Raw genomic sequence first — 12,874 nt, 5'->3', positions numbered from 1 at the left:
AATAGAGCTAAGCAGAGGCAAAATCCTAGAGGAAAACTTGGTTCAGTCTGCTTTCCAACAGACACTTGGAGACAAATTCACCTTTCAGCAGGACAATTACCTAAAACACAAGGGCAAATATACACTGGAGTTGCTTACCAAGATGACATTGAATGTTCCTGAGTGGCCTAGTTACAGTTTTGACTTAAATCGGCTTGAAAATCTATGGCAAGACTTGAAAATGGCTGTCTAGCCATGATCAACAACCAACTTGACAGAGGTTGAAGAATCTTAAAAATAATAATGTACAAATATTGTACAATCCAGGTGTGCAAAACTCTTAGAGACTTAGCCAGAAAGACTCACAGCTGTAATAGCTGCCAAAGGTGATTCTAACATGTATTGACTCAGGGTGGATACTTATCTAATCAAGATATACAGGCTGTATTGGTGTTTATTTCTGTAAAAAAATTTAGAATAAGAAAACAGAGGAAGGTCGAGGGAAGTGGGATGAAATAATTAACACACTGTCTGCAGCTATACCATACTTGATATCCCCCCCCCCCCCCCCCCCCCCCCCCCCCGAAAAATGGTTTGAGCAAGCGGAAATACAGTTGAAGTCGGAAGTTTACATACACCTTAGCCAAATACATTTAAACTCAGCTTTTCACAATTCCTGACATTTAATCGTAGTAAAAATTCCCTGCCTTAGGTCAGTTAGGATCACCATTTTATTTTAAGAATGTGAAATGTCAGTATAATAATAGAGAGAATGATTTATTTCAGCTTTTATTTATTTCATCACATTCCCAGTGGGTCAGGAGTTTACATACACTCAATTAGAATTTGGTAGCATTGCCTTTAAATTGTTTAACTTGGGTCAAACGTTTCAGGTAGCCTTCCACAAGCTTCAATATATCCACATAATTTTCCTTCCTCGGGATGCCATCTATTTTGTGAAGTGCACCAGTCCCTCCTGCAGCAAAGCACCCCCACAGCATGCTGCCACCCCCATGCTTCACGGTTGGGATGGTGTTCTTCGGCTTACAAGCGTTCCCCTTTTTCCTCCAAACATAATGATGGTCATTATGGCCAAACAGTTCTATTTTTGTTTCATCAGACCAGAGGACATTTCTCCAAAAAGTACGATCTTTGTCCCCATGTGCAGTTGCAAGCCGTAGTCTGTCTTTTTTTATGGCGGTTTTGGAGCAGTGGCTTCTTCCTTGCTGAGCGGCCTTTCAGATTATGTTGATATAGGACTCATTTTATATAGATACTTTTGTACCTGTTTCCTCCAGCATCTTCACAAGGTCCTTTGCTGTTGTTCTGGGATTGATTTGCACTTTTCGCACCAAAGTACTTTCATCTCTAGGAGACAGAACATGTCTCCTTCCTGAGCAGTATGACGGCTGCGTGGTCCCATGAGGTTTATACTTGCGTACTATTGTTTGTACAGATGAACGTGGTACCTTCAGGCGTTTGGAAATTGCTCCCAAGGAGGTCTACAATTTTATTTCTAAGGTCTTGGCTGATTTCTTTTTTTCACAAAATCTAATAGTTTGCCTAATTTCTAACTAGCTGCCAATAACTTTACTTTTGTTATTACAAGATAGCTTAACATTAGTTGACAGCTACTAAGCATTCTTTGTGGTGAACATACTTGGGACTCAGCCTCACCTCAACCTATTGGTTGACAGCAAAGTGACCATCCTGCCAGGTCAGTGAGCATTGCAGAGATCAGCCACAGTGAAGTTATTTTACATTTACATTTACATTTACGTCATTTAGCAGACGCTCTTATCCAGAGCGACTTACAAATAGGTGCATTCACCTTATAGCCAGTGGGATAACCACATTACAATGTTGTTGTTGTTTTTTTTTTTGGGGGGGGGGGGGGGGCTGGAGTAAAGGGGGGGGTGGGGGTAGAAGGATTACTTTATCCTATCCCAGGTATTCCTTAAAGAGGTGGGGTTTCAAATGTCTCCGGAAGGTGGTGAGTGACTCCGCTGTCCTGGCGTCGTGAGGGAGCTTGTTCCACCATTGGGGTGCCAGAGCAGCGAACAGTTTTGACTGGGCTGAGCGGGAACTATGCTTCCGCAGAGGTAGGGGAGCCAGCAGGCCAGAGGTGGATGAACGCAGTGCCCTCGTTTGGGTGTAGGGACTGATCAGAGCCTGAAGGTACGGAGGTGCCGTTCCCCTCACAGCTCCGTAGGCAAGCACCATGGTCTTGTAGCAGATGCGAGCTTCAACTGGAAGCCAGTGGAGTGTGCGGAGGAGCGGGGCGACGTGAGTATATTATTGAAAAATAAACATGAACTTCCTGGTGACCAACTGCCATTAAGTTCCTGAAAAATGCACCGTAACCTCTTAACAGTGCAGCGTTTTATTGTCACACACTCTTACAAAGACTGTAGAACTGGTAATGATAAAACAACTTAAACTGGTACAACACTTCCACTAATGGTTGGCACAAATACAACATATTTAGACCATGCCCCCAAATATGCTAATGAGCCCCCGCCAGCACATTGACCCCACCTACATTTCAAAGTGCAGTTATGATTGTACCTTACACTGTGTATACCAAACATTAGAACACCTTCCTAATATTGAGTGGCACAAACCGGTGCGCCTGGCGCCTACTATAATACTCTGTTCAAAGGCACTTAAATATTTTGTATTGCCCATTCACCCTCTGAATGGCACACACATACACAATCCATGTCTCAATTGTCTCAAGGCTTAAAAATCCTTCTTTAACCTGTCTCCTCCCCTTCATCTACACTGATTGAAGTGGATTTAACAAGTGACATGAATAAGGGATCATAGCTTTCACCTGGTCAGTCTTGTATACTCAGTGTATATTGAATATATTGGGTTGAAAAATTTACCATTATACTAGATTTTGCGCACATATACCGTTAAAGGTGCCGACCAGTACCATGTGAGTACCTAACAGTGTGTGTGTTATGGAATAGGTTAGGTAGGTTAGATGGCACACTACAGCTCACTACCACTTCCACACTCCATTCCCCAGAGGGCAGCAGTAACCATGTCCAAGTGCTATGCTGCCAAGCCTTGATAAGGACAAGAGCTGCCAATTAAGTGGTCATCAGTCAGTGTGCCATTTGGGAGTGCCATGAGGCTGCTGGTTTGTTTGGTGGCCATGAGGCCTTTCATTTGATTTTGAATGTTACGTTTGGGCATGCCTGTTTGTAGTTTTCCTTTTTGTATATATACTTTTAACATTAATGCACATATCAAATCAGGTTACAGACCATGTAGCTAGGCCTAAGATCCCTAGACCTAACGAGTGCAGCAAAATCAGTAGGCTAGTTATTGGTTTCGTAACAGTGTGCCATAAGTATAACTGTAGAACCTATCATTGGTTCTACCTGGAACCAGAGAGTTCTTCATGAGAGGGTTCTAAATGGAACTCAAAAGAGTTCCCCCATAGGGACAAATGATAAAACCATGGAACCAGACGGTTCTTCATGAGAGGGTTCTACGTAGAACCCAATTGGGTTCACCTACAGGGGCAAAACAAAGAACTCACCTAGGATTCCTTGTGTGAGGGTTCAAAAAAATCAAAGCGTTCTACATTGCACCCAGAAGGGTTCCCCAATAGGGACAAATGACAGAATGTCTATGGGTTCTATTCTCTATCATACCCACAGACCTGGTGGTGTAGCAGGAAATTCAGGTCGCTGTCAACCAGGAGGTTGTGAGTTCAAATCCCAAGATTTGTGAAATCGGACACCTAATTTGCATAGGGAGCGACATGTCATATTTTCTGGCCTATCCAGACAAAGGATCGAATTGCCCTGGCTGTGAACCTCGCAGCTCCACTTACAATACGGCATATGTTACGGGTGACTGGCAATTGCAGCAAACGCCGTCTCATCTCGCTGTGATGTTCTCCGATGGATTTAGAGCTCTCAACATAATTTTTTAAAATATCATTTTGTAGAATTTAAACAAGACCACTTTCTCTTGATCACAGAAGGACGATGAAATCACCTCGTGCTTAAAGCTGAAGTTGTAACGAGTCAGCAGGCATTTAAATGGTGTCTGTGGGTCACTCAGAGGACGCTGGACATAAAATGCTCTATCATCAGTAAAATGAAATGGTGCCAATTTTGAACTGTCACTAAGTATGCTCATATTTATTTTACAGTTATTAGAAAGGTGAAATATTATAGTAAGTCGTTTATAATTTGATTGTTACTATATTCAGAAAGTAGTTGAACCATTTCAAATCCTATTCCAACACTTTTGTTGAATATGAAAAAATTAAATATTTTTCATATTTGCATATTTGCATCATATTTGTAGTGTGTACTTGAGCTTGTGTCCTCAAAAGTGACTAAACCTCAGCAATTTATAACTATTTCATACCAGAAAGATTAGATTTTAATATTTCTGGTAGTATAAGCATTACTAGGTATTGTTTACGGCCCTCATTATAAATATTTACTTTTGGGTATGTCTATTTAGGCGGAAATCAAAATTTTGACATTACATTTAGCATTCAAAGAACCAATATGAAAAGTTTCTCCATAGCCCAAAAAAGGGTTCCCCTACAGGGACAAAATGAAGAAGAATTTCTTGGTACTAACTATCACTTTTTTTGTGTGTACTTTTCCTGGTCAGACCACATCGTCAGGAAAACTCTTTGTCCCACCTGTACAAATATTTAATAGGACAATACAGAAGAGAGAAAAGAGGACAAAACCAGACAATATAATCATTGGGAAATTGTGGTTTCCTGCATTAAAAGAGCCCTCTCTTCTCCCTCCTGCAAAGAGCCAAAGAAGATAACATATCTGCAGAAGGATCCCCAGCTGGGGTATCAATCCTTCAGCGAGGAAGGATTACTCAAAAACAAACATAGGGAGGAAAAGCCCTAGCACATACACACACAGTCTATATACACTACCAGTCCAAAGTTTGGACACACCTACTCATTCAAGGGTTTTTCTTATTTTTTTTACATTGTAGAATAATAGTGAAGACATAAAAACTATGAAATAACATATATGGAATCATGTAGGAAACAAAAAAGTGTTAAACAAATCAAAGTATATTTTATATTTGAGAATCTTCAAATAGCCACCCTTTGTCTTGATGACAGCTTTGCACACTCTTGGCATTCTCTCTACCAGCTTCACCTGAAATGCTTTTCCAGCAGTCTTGAAGGAGTTCCCACATATGCTGAGCTTTTCCTTCACTCTGCAGTCCGACTCATCCCAAACCAACTCAATTGGGTTGAGGTCGGGGGATTGTGGAGGCCAGGTCATCTGATGCAGCACTCCATCACTCTCCTTCTTGGTAAAATAGCCCTTACACAGCCTGGAGGTGTGTTGGGTCATTGTCCTGTTGAAAAACAAATAATAGTCCCACTAAGCCCAAACCAGATGGGATGGTGTATCGCTGTAGAATACTGTGGTAGCCATGCTGGTTAAGTGTGCCTTGAATTCTAAAAAAATCACAGACAGTGTCACCAGCAAAGCACCCCCACACCATAACACCTCCTCCTCCATGCTTTACGGTGGGAAATATACATGCCGAGATCATCCGTTCACCCACACAGCGTCTCACAAAGACACAGCGGTTGGAACCAAAAATCTCCAATTTGGACTCCAAACCAAAGGACAAATTTCCACCGGTCTAATGTCCATTGCGCGCGTTTCTTGGCCCAAGCAGGTCTCTTCTTCTTCTTCTTTAGTTGTGGTTTCTTTGCAGCAATTCGACCATGAAGGCCTGATTCACGCAGTCTCCTCTGAACAGTTGATGTTGAGATGTGTCTGTTACTTGAACTCTGTGAAGCATTTATTTGGCTGAAACTTCTGAGGCTGGTAACTCTAATAAACTGATCCTCTGCAGCAGAGGTAACTTTGGGTCTTCCTTTCCTGTGCCGGTCCTCATGAGGCCAGTTTCATCATAGCGCTTGATGGTTTTTGCTACTACACTTGAAGAAACTTTATATCTTCTGTATACCACCCCTACCTTGTCACAACAGAACTGATTGGCTCAAACACATTAAAAAGGAAAGAAATTCCACAAATTAACTTTTAGCAAGACACACCTGTTAATTGAAATGCATTCCAGTTGACTAGCTCATGAAGCTGGTTGAGAGAATGCCAAGAGTGTGCAAAGCTATCATCAAGGCAAAGGGTGGCTACATTGAAGAAACTCAAATATAAAATATATTTTGATTTGTTTAACACTTTTTTGGTTACTAAATTACATGATTCCATGTGTTATTTCATAGGTTTGATGTCTTCACTACTATTCTACAATGTAGAAAATAGTACAAAATTAAGAAAAACAAAAAAGTACAAAAAAGTAGGTGTGTCCAAACTTTTGACTGGTAGTGTATATTTATTATTCCCCCCTCCCCCACTTCTATAAAACCAAAGTTGCACCCCTGTATATATACAGTGTCTTCTGAAAGTATTGAGACCCCTTGACTTATTCCACATTGTGTTACGTTACAGCCTTATTCTAAAATCTACTAAATTACCAAAATTCCTCATCAATCTACACACAATACCCCATAATGACAAAGTGAAAACAGGTTTATAGAAATTTTTACAAATGTATTAAAAAGAAAAACAGAAATACCTTATTTACATACAGTGAGGGAAAAAAGTATTTGATCCCCTGCTGATTTTGTACGTTTGCCCGCTGACAAAGAAATGATCAGTCTATAATTTTAATGGTAGGTTTATTTGAACAGTGAGAGACAGAATAACAAAAAAAAAATCCAGAAAAACGCATGTCAAAAATTTTATACATTGATTTGCATTTTAATGAGGGAAATAAGTATTTGACCCCCTCTCAATCAGAAAGATTTCTGGCTCCCAGGTGTCTTTTATACAGGTAACGAGCTGAGATTAGGAACACACTCTTAAAGGGAGTGCTCCTAATCTCAGTTTGTTACCTGTATAAAAGACACCTGTCCGCAGAAGCAATCAATCAATCAGATTTCAAACTCTCCACCATGGCCAACATATTACATATTAGTCATTTAGCAGACGCTCTTATCCAGAGCGACTTACAGTTAGTGAATACATCTTTTTTTTATACTGGCCCCCCGTGGGAATCAAACCCACAACCCTGGCGTTTATGCTCTATCAACTGAGCTACATCCCTGCCGGCCATTCCCTCCCCTACCCTGGACGACGCTGGGCCAATTGTGCGCCGCCCATGAGTCTCCCGGTCGCGGCCGGCTGCGACAGAGCCTGGATTCGAACCAGGATCTCTAGTGGCACAGTTAACACTGCAATGCAGTGCCTTAGACCACTGCGCCACTCAGGAGACAAGACCAAAGACCAAAGAGCTCTCCAAAGAGCTCTCCAAGGATGTCAGGGACAAGATTGTAGACCTACACAAGGCTGGAATGGGCTACAAAACCATCGCCAAGCAGCTTGGTGAGAAGGTGACAACAGTTGGTGTGATTATTTGCAAATGGAAGAAACACAAAATAACTGTCAATCTCCCTCGGCCTGGGGCTCCATGCAAGATCTCACCTCGTGGAGTTGCAATGATCATGAGAATGGTGAGGAATCAGCCCAGAACTACACAGGAGGATTTGTCAATGATCTCAAGGCAGCTGGGACCATAGTCACCAAGAAAACAATTGGTAACACACTAAGCCGTGAAGGACTGAAATCCTGCAGCGCCCGCAAGGTCCCCCTGCTCAAGAAAGCACATATACAGGCCTGTCTGAAGTTTGCCAATGAACATCTGAATGATTCAGAGGAGAACTGGGTGAAAGTGTTGTGGTCAGATGAGACCAAAATGGAGCTCTTTGGCATCAACTCAACTCGCCGTGTTTGGAGGATGAGGAATGCTGCCTATGACCCCAAGAACACCATCCCCACCGTCAAACATGGAGGTGGAAACATTATGCTTTAGGGGTGTTTTTCTGCTAAGGGGACAGGACAACTTCAACGCATCAAAGGGACGATGGATGGGGCCATGTACCGTCAAATCTTGGGTGAGAACCTCCTTCCCTCAGCCAGGGCATTGAAAATGGGTCGTGGATGGGTATTCCAGCATGACAATGACCCATAACACATGGCCAAGGCAACAAAGGAGTGGCTCAAGAAGAAGCACATTAAGGTCCTGGAGTGGCCTAGCCAGTCTCCAGACCTTAATCCCATAGAACATCTGTGGAGGGAGCTGAAGGTTCGAGTTGCCAAACGTCAGGCTCGAAACCTTAATGACTTGGAGAAGATCTGCAAAGAGGAGTGGGACAAAATCCCTCCTGAGATCTGTGCAAACCTGGTGGCCAACTACAAGAAACGTCTGACCTCTGTGATTGCCAACAAGGGTTTTGCCACCAAGTACTAAGTCATGTTTTGCAGAGTGGTCAAATACTTATTTCCCTCATTAAAATGCAAATCAATTTATAAAATTTTTGACATGCGTTTTTCTTGATTTTTTTTGTTGTTATTCTGTCTCTCACTGTTCAAATAAACCTACCATTAAAATTATTGACTGATCATGTCTTTGTCAGTGGGCAAACGTACAAAATCAGCAGGGGATCAAATACTTTTTTCCCTCACTGTAGGTATTCAGACCCATTGCTATGAGACTCGAAAAAGAGCTCAGGTGCATCCTGTTTACATTGATCATCCTTGAGATGTTTCTACAACTTGATTGGAGTCCACCTGTGGTAAATTCAATTGATTGGACATGATTTAGAAAGGCACACACCTGTTTATATAAGGTCCCACAGTTGACAGTGCATGTCAGAGCAAAAACCAAGTCATGAGGTCGAAGAAATTGTCTGTAGAGCGCCGAGACAGGATTGTGTTGAGGCACAGATCTGTGGAAGGGTACCAAAAAATGTCTGCAGCGTGAAGGTCCCCAAGAACACAGTGGCCTCCATCATTCTTAAATGGAAGAAGTTTCGAAACACCAAGACACTTCCTAGAGCTGGCCGCCTGGCCAAACTGAGAAATTGGGGGAGAAGTGCCTTGGTCAGGGAGGTGACCAAGAACCCGAAGGTCACTCTGACAGAGCTCCAGAGTTCCTTTGTGGAGATGGGAGAAACTTGCAGAAGGACAACCATCTCTGCAGCACCTCACCAATCAGGCCAGACGGAAGCCATTCCTCAGTAAAAGGCACATGACAGCCTGCTTGGAGTTTGCCAAAAGGCACCTAAAGACTCTCAGACCATGAGAAATAAGATTCTCTGGTCTGATGAAACCAATATTGAACTCTTTGGCCTGAATGCCAAGCATTTCGTCTGGAGGAAACCTGGCACGATCCCTAAGATGAAGCATGGTGGTGGCAGCATCATGCTGTGGGGATGTTTTTCAGCGGCATGGACTAGGAGACTAGTCAGGATCAAGGCAAAGATGAACAGAGCAAAGTACAGAGAGATCCTTGATGAAAACCTGCTCCAGAGGGCTCAGGACCTCAGACTGGGGCGAATGTTCATCTTCCAACAGGACAACGACCCTAAGCACACAGCCAAGACAACGCAGGAGTGGCTTCGGAACAAGTCTGAATGTCCTTGAGTGGCCCAGCCAGAGCCCAGACTTGAACCCGATCTAATATCTCTCGAGAGACCTGAAGATAGCTGCACAGCAACGCTCCCCATCCAACCTCACAGAGCTTGAGAGGATCTGCGGAGAAGAATGGGAGAAACTCCCCAAATACAGGTGTGCCAAGCTTGTAGCGTCATACCCACGAAGACTCGAGGCTGTAATCGCTACCACAGGTGCTTCAACAAAGTACTGAGTAAAGGGTCTGAATACTTATGTAAATGTTATATATATTTTTTATAACCCAACCCTGATCTGTACTTCCCCACAACTTTGTCCCTGACCTGTTTGGAGCGCTCCTTGGTCTTCATGGTGCCGCTTGCTTGGTGGTGCCCCTTGCTTAGTGGTGTTGCAGTCTCTGGGGCCTTTCAGAACAGGTGTATATATACTGAGATCATGTGACAGATCATGTGACACTTAGATTGCACACAGGGGGACTTTATTTAACTAATTATATGACTTCTGAATGTAATTGGTTGCACCAGATCTTATTTAGGGGCTTCATAGCAAAGGGGGTGAATACATATGCATGCACCACTTTTCCGTTATTTATTTTTTAGAATTTTTTGAAACAAGTTTTTCTTTTCATTTCACTTCACCAATTTGGACTATTTTGTGTATGTCCATTACATGAAATCCAAATAAAAATCCAATTAAATTACAGGTTGTAATGCAACAAAATAGGAAAAACGCCAAGGGGGATGAATACTTTTGCAAGGCACTGTATCACAGTGATTTAGATGGTACAATGATTCCCTACACTATTCAATGCTTGTTTTCTCACATAAACTGAAATTGAGCGCACAGTGTACAATTTTAGCAATAAGGAAATGTCAGAGTGATTTCTACATTGGCTGTTTGACCCGATTTACATTAGATAACAAAGCCACAAAGTCAAAACAGCTTTCCCATTTTGACAACAGATGTCACTCCGGCCGCGAGAAATCAATAGGTGAATATCACAGCCAATCACAACACAGGCAGGTAAGTAATACTGTGAAACACTATCATTCCACTATCACTGCAGAGATATTATGGAAATTCTGAAATTACAATGCAATTTTTAAAAAAACAATCATACGTGTAGTACCTTTAAATTTCATGGGACACTATAACCACATAGGAGTTAAATTGGTACAGCATTTTCACTCACAGGTGCAACAAATATAGCCCCTTACAAGGCACACCTCAGAATATGTTAATTAGCCAGAAACAACAATATTATGCACCCACTAGTGCTCAAAAGGTGATTTTCCTGTGTTTTTTACTGTTACCTAAAATTACCATCGAAATTACTTGTGTGTGTGTGTGTGTATAAAAAACACAGGAAAATCACATTTTTGGCTGCACAGGGCCTTAAAAGTTTTGTGACTAGCGTACCCGGCAAGCTGAATCAAGCACAGCTCAAGTATTTCACAAAAGTCTTTGAGTGACCTATAGGTCTAGTGTACTGTATGGTTGTGTCTCTGTCTCTGTCTCTGTCTCTGTCTCTGTCTCTGTCTCTGTCTCTGTCTCTGTCTCTGTCTAGTATGTCTGTGTCCGAGTCTGAGTATCTACTATACACTCACCTTGCAGCCCTCACAGGCATGCACTCCGTAGTGCAACCAAAATCATCATGGGCCCCACCTATACCTCCTGTGACTGCATGCAATGACCTGGGTTTGCAGTCCTTGTGTTTGCAATGACCTGGGTTTGCACCCACCTCGGCAGATCCTTTGCCCAGAAGCTTGCAAATGGCTGCCTCAGACGAGAGGCCATGTCAGTGGCAGATCTACCCGATCCAGTCACAAACTGAACCTTCCCCCTACTTGGACTGACAGATACTACAACAGCCCGATGCCTTACTTTGTGAGACTGCTTAATGCTGCTTAACTGTAATATATCTCTTTTTATTTAAAGTATTTTTTTTTACTTACTTACGTAGGCCTGTGTATGCTGCATTTCAGCTTTCTAGCTGCAAATTTGTACAATTCCAAATAATCCTTAAATAATAATGGGGCGGCAGAGCGTTGTGCCAGTAACCGAAAGGTCGCTGGTTCTAATCCCCGAGCCGACTAGGTGAAAAATCTGTCGATGTGCCCTTGAGCAAGGCACTTAACCCCAAATGCTCCTGTAAGTTGCTCTGGATGAGAGCGTCTGCCAAATGACTGTAAATGTAAAAATAATATATATATATCATCTAGGAATTTGGTGTGAGGGTGTCTACACAACGAAACAATAGAAAGGAATGGAGACCAGGTTGAAAGCACTATAAGTAATCTAAACTGTATGTACAGGTAGTCTATTATATAGTGAATTGCAAGACTTCCAGCAAGCAAATGGGAAATATAAATCATATGAGAGATAGGAATCTCTAGAACTTCAGAGAAAGGAAATTAGGCCATAAATACACTGTAACTGTCATGAAGTAGGCTACCTACTTTGTTTATGTGTAATTACAATGAATTCCCTGACACCATTTTGTTTGACACAAGCCTTGAGTGTGTGGTGGTATATTTCCCTGATAAAATTCCTCTGCCCTTGTTCATCAGAGGTATTGTATATAATAAGTCTATAGCAGACTTTTTGCGATAGAGACTTCAGGAATTTGGGTCAGCTCGTCTCACTCTTATTACAGAGGACGTGTGTATTTTTATGTCCATTCAGGAATGTGAGAAGGACATTAGAGGTTATGTGTGCGTGTCTCCTACAGCCCTAGTTCCAGTGAAGTTCCACCCCAAACTCCCAACAAACTAACACGCAAGCAACGCAACGCACATACTGTATAAACACACACATACACACACAGACCTTCTCACTGACTAACACACCTCCAGGTTCTGTTATGTAGCCTAGTTCCAGTGAAGTTCCATCCTGTGGAGTTGGTAACTCTATACCCCATGGCCCGTTACTCTGTACAGAGAGAGATGTCTATATATTTATCTATGTGTGGTTCCACTGTGTGGGACTAGATCTGACTAATTCAAACACACACAGCTGCCTCTCTTCACTCTGTGATTGGAAACACCTGCCGGAGACATTATAGCACTGTGGGTGAATATCCCCCTTCTGTAGCTAACACTTCGTCCTGCAATGACCCTTGAAGGTATGCAGGCAGCTGTTGGTATATTCTGGACATATAATACTGTCTAGGGTTCTTTGGTTCATCGTTATTGATCAGCAATTGATCAAGAAAACAAGAGACAGTTTACTGCAAGTCTTGTCAGATGTTGATCACAATAGGCAGTTGTATCTAAGTCTTGTTATGGTAGATTTGTTAGCTATAGACCTTTTAGATAAAGTTACTGGTACAGCATCCACTTTCTTGCTACAACCAATGATTGTAGATCATA

At 42.2% G+C, this 12,874-nt stretch overlaps 1 pseudogene across 1 annotated transcript in view; it reads right to left on the bottom strand.

The window, feature by feature from the left end:
• Nucleotides 1-11,143, bottom strand: part of LOC311129233 (peroxisome proliferator-activated receptor alpha-like) — a 68,627-nt pseudogene extending 57,484 nt beyond the window's left edge. The window contains exon 1 of the transcript in view: nt 11,111-11,143. The product of the transcript in view is annotated as a peroxisome proliferator-activated receptor alpha-like (transcript). The remainder of the gene's footprint in view (nt 1-11,110) is intronic.
• Nucleotides 11,144-12,874: the final 1,731 nt, after the last annotated feature.

The sequence above is a fragment of the Coregonus lavaretus genome (genome assembly GCF_964263955.1).
Source record: "Coregonus lavaretus genome assembly, chromosome: 5".
Classification (NCBI taxonomy): Eukaryota; Metazoa; Chordata; class Actinopteri; order Salmoniformes; family Salmonidae; genus Coregonus; species Coregonus lavaretus.
This window is presented reverse-complemented; position numbering and strand designations above follow the sequence as displayed.